At 42.2% G+C, this 4,932-nt stretch overlaps 1 pseudogene; it reads right to left on the bottom strand.

Annotated features, from left to right (window-relative positions):
* Positions 1-2,224: 2,224 nt before the first annotated feature.
* Positions 2,225-4,494, bottom strand: LOC141622618 (glycerophosphodiester phosphodiesterase GDPD1, chloroplastic-like; annotated as a pseudogene).
* Between the last annotated feature and the right edge of the window lie 438 nt (positions 4,495-4,932).

The following is a 4,932-nucleotide window of genomic DNA, read 5'->3' as shown; positions in this document are numbered from 1 at the left end:
CGTCGAACCTCTTCATGTAGCTTCTTAGAGACTCGCCCCCCTCCTGTTTGATAGTTAGGAGGTCCGATGTCTCCACGGCCCTTCTCTTGTTGCAAGAGTACTGGGCTAAAAAGGCGTCCCTTAGGTCGGCGTAGTAGTACACCGAGCCGTCGGGAAGCCCCTTGTACCAACTTTGAGCCATCCCATGCAACGTTGTCGGGAAAACTCGGCACCACACTTCATCGGGCTGCTCCCATACCGACATGTGAGACTCGAAAGCCTCAGCGTGGTCGGCTGGATCACCTTCCCCTTTGTATGATATGGGCGGCAACTTGAGCTTAGTTGGCACTGGACTTCTAGGACGTAGGCGCCGAGGGGTGTCGATCACATGCCGGATGACATGTGGCGACGGCCTCCTCGCATTCCTAACCCGGCTTCTCTCCTCGTAGCGGGAGGGGCTCCTTCTTCGACTTGACTTCTTCTCCAACTCGTTGAGCCGGACTCCTCGGCTCCTTTGGGATATGCCTCGTTCGTGTTGCGGGGACGCCGTCCTCCCACGAGTACGGGAAGGACTTAGGTCTACCACGCCCACTTTGGGCTCCCCGCGACTTTGTTGGGTCGGCTTCTCCTAGTGCTCCGTTCAAATTTCTCGAGTCACATTTTGGGCCCCGGTCTCCGGGATGCTTTCCGCCGCTCTTGTCGGCGTGACAGTGTGAGCAGACGTATTACTAATTAGGTCCAGGACCATTTTCGCTTTGCTATGTCAACCACATGCCCCATGATGGTGACTGGTTGGTCGGCAATGCGGCGTGTCTGTATTATCGGCATCCCGAACTCCGGTTGGATTACCCACGCGGTGGAGGGCTGCACGACTCTGCAATTGTTGAAGGTATCATCTTGGTAGAACGCGGTTTCGTCGGTCACGACCGCGTCTTGTTGTTTCGACATCTTCTTAGCTTTTTGGGTGGGTTTTTGTGTTTTTTTTTTTTTTTTTTGGGAATGAATGTGACTAGCTTCTAGTGTCTATCCCCACGAGACGGCGCCAATTGTTCCGGTGTAATTCCGCAGCAAGTATAGTTACCACCCGTGGCTTGTTGAATGATGTCTTGAGTTGATTCTCCTTGGTCTTAATCGTTCCTCTCGGCCTCTCCTGCAACAATGAACGAACTGAGGGCTTGGCTTTGAGCCAAGCGTACCCACTCCGACGCCCAAGTCAGTAAACTTAGATGTATAAGTTGTATGCTAATTGGCTAGGAATATATTGCAGAGAGATAAGGAAGATTATACCAGATGAATAGTGTATTTAGGTTAAGTTGTGTATTTCTGGATTGGATTCGATTCTCTCCTCAATGAAGGTTGAGGAGTATTTATAGACTTCACCTTTTGTCACGTAGTGGCCAAGTGGCCAAGTGGCTAGCAGGTGGAAAGACTGATCTACCCCTCGGCCGAGGGACCTATGGCTGGCCGGCGGGCCCCGGTGACTCACCGCCGAGGGGTCTTGGATATGAGTACGCGGGTATGTGTTCCTACCGGCAGTTGTCATGCCGGGACCCAGGTTGGCAGGCCGATGGGCCGCATCGGCTAGGTCGTCTAAGTCGTTGACTTGCTGTGGATATCTTTGACCTTGCTCAATATGTTGACTTGGTCAGCGGTGCAGAATATGCCCCATCATAACCATTGACACGACTTATGATGACCGTACTCGAAAATTGCCCGACCTGAAATACCAACCCAAAGTGACCCAAATCGGTGATGACCCGGCAACTTGACAACCGAAAATGCCCAATCTAAAATATATGGCAAACCCGAAATAACCCGAGTTTGTGGTGATTAGGCCACTAACTTTGTGGTTATGGTGCTAATTAACCAGTATAAATAGAGAAGTGTAGTCATTTGAGAAAAACACATCTTCATATATCTTTACTACCTTCTCTATGATAATTTTGAGCATACCATATGAGTTCCAACTCCTAATAGTTGAGTACACAACTTTTAGGAGTGTTGTGACCTTGGGGGACGACGCCTATATCGATTTGTACCATAGTCGGGGCGATTTCGTTTCTCATTCAGTGGCCTTCATACCACGACACAACAACATATATTCTTTCAATATATCTTCGCCCCTATAGTGACCTATATTTCCAACACTATGTGTACAAAGTTAATTAGGAAACAAAATGATACCCTTAACTTACAATTCCTACAATAATTCTATTGTTAAGAGTTACAAATTCCTACAATATGATCATTCTATTGTTGGATCAACTCCGAGTTCCGTCTGAGAGAACTCCGGCTTTGATGCTATGTGCATTTCCATGTCCGGCCTTCTGGATTGAATTGTCGTCGTTGGCTTTCAATTGCTTGATTTTGCTATCCACAAATGTTGTAATGTCTTTAACAAAATCTACTATCACCGCGTCAATGCCCATCAAATGTTGCAAATATACCGACTCTAGCACATTACTGAAACATCAAAATCGCGCTTCAGTCAGTATATCATGTCACTCCATAACAAGAAATAATTAATCACATGAAAAAGGACGCGTACTTAAGGGTGCCATAAGTGAAGAGCGAAAGCTTGGCTTCTTCTTTAACCTTGCTCACAACTCCGGGATTTCTGAAGATACCCTTAACTTCTGAGACAATGCCTTGTAAACCACCCTCTAAGCAAAGCTTAATGGCTTCCTCCACTGAGTTTCGTCTAATATCATTGTGCGTCTCTGTTCCCCCATTTGTCAAGAAGAAAACCGGGTATGTACCTTGAAGTTTCCGCACTAGTAAGGCCGCCTCTGGGTGGAATGTCGAGAATATGACAGGTCTTTCCTTTGCATTATCGAACACAACCTGCAATATGTACAGCAACAATCAGGACCCGTGGTTAAGGGATGGGCTAGTAGGAGTGCTCGCCCCAGTGGGACGTTGGAAATTGTTACTCCATACAATTACCTGTAATATTGATTGAAGAGTATTGATGAGGTTATCTTGTTGATAGACAATGAAATCGTCAAACTTCAATTCAATGTTGAAACCCAAATTAGGATCAACCTTCTGAAATGTTTCTTGCAAGGTGCAAAGAATGTCGTCAGACTCGACATCCCATTTGTATATTTTGCCATCCTTAGTTTTCCTCAATAATGGTTTTCCCGCGACCTTTCCCGGCTCATTTTGAGGGCCATAACTTAGAAAATCCGAGAGACTTAACTCTGTAACTCTTTTCTCGTGTATAGTACCCTATAATGAATGCAATTAGCATTAGTGTTTGTATGGAAACACGCACAGTACCTTAAGCGCTAATAATTTGTCATATATAATATATAGGAGTATTAAGCTAGTATTGTAAGTTAAAGAAGTTAAGTTTATGTTAATGAACTTACGTTCTCCTCGGTTAAGATGTTCTCGTCATGAAAAATGATCGGGCAACCATCTTTAGTCACCTATAGGCCAGGATCATAATTGACATGTTATGTTATTATGAGTAAGTCTCCAAGACGGTTTGAATTTAAGACGAGAAAATGTCATTTTTATAATAAAAAGTGACAATTTATGATGAAAAATCACATTTTATCTGTCTTAATTTCAAACGAAAAAGGTCAGTCTGAATTCAAACGTTTAGATTTCTACAATTAAAATCATGAAAATGAAATCAAATCCGCGTTTCCAAACACTACCTGAACGTCAAATTCGATGAAATCAACATTAAAAGAAGCAGCAGTGTTGAATGAGAGGATGGTATTCTCCTTGACGGCCTTCATCTTAGGATCAGAAGATTGTAAACTATTCATGCCATTTCCTCTATGTCCTATCACCATAAACTTTGTATCCTTGTACCACCTCTTATTTCCGACCTCCACACCTTCAATCTCAAAACTAACATACTAAATTAGCGATACGTACCCATTTACGTAACATTAATCTACTAACGATTTTGCCAAGAACGAAGCTAGATTCAAATTTAACCTAGGGCTGAAATATCAATCTTACCCCATATTTCTAATCATAGTTATTTTTTAAAGTTATATTGCATTTTTCCTCAAAAAAACTCGCTCGGGTAATGGCCAGGTCGGCTTGTGTTTAGTTCCATGATTCCATCTCTAGATTGTTTGCCAAGGCTAAGGAAAGCCACATATAACGATAATAATATTACCTTAGTACCTTAAATGGGTTACACGACCCACCCACGTAGAGTTAGAATGCATGTTAGATCAACAAATAAATACTAACATTGAAATAAAACAATTATATAATCTGAATTTAATTTGGTGTCAGCTAACATGAATACAACCTTGACGGAAAAATGGTGTACCTTAAATGGCTGAGAAGAAGCTTGATTTCTGGTGGTTCTTTTTCCTTTACATGATCATCTTGCATTGTTTCTTCGTTCCAAACCATTAAAATCCGCTTCTTAATCGAAAAAACCTTATAATCGCTTTCAGTTTTCGGTTTCTCCGAATTAAACCCTTCTGCCAACACTTCTTCTTCATCCACCGGATCCAAATTTAGATCAAACACCGCCATTTATTAAATTTATTTATGCTAATAATAAGATGATTATTGTAGTAAATAATAGAGATTAAATTAAAGCTGTATAATAGTTGAGATTGTATTTGGAATTATGAAGGACGAGGGTGATTACTTATATATACTGGTATGAGGTAATTAAATTCGTAATTAAACTGGAATTGGAAATTTGGAAATTGTAAAACTTGGGGATCAAGGATATTTGAATTACAGAGTAATAGTAATAGTAGAAGTAGAATTATTTGGAAAGCCGGTGATGTTTTCTTTCCTAAATTCGTCTCCGGCGACATGTTGTTGCATTTTTCATCTATTTTTCTCCCGCCAACAAGCATTACCGTTATGAATATTTCCCACTCGTTTTCCTCCACATAAACTAAAATTAATAGGGTTGGTCTAGTGTAGACCGCGGCCCAACTAACATGACCCGGGTAATCG

Source organism: Silene latifolia, chromosome X (genome assembly GCF_048544455.1).
Source record: "Silene latifolia isolate original U9 population chromosome X, ASM4854445v1, whole genome shotgun sequence".
Lineage (NCBI taxonomy): Eukaryota > Viridiplantae > Streptophyta > Magnoliopsida > Caryophyllales > Caryophyllaceae > Silene > Silene latifolia.
This window is presented reverse-complemented; position numbering and strand designations above follow the sequence as displayed.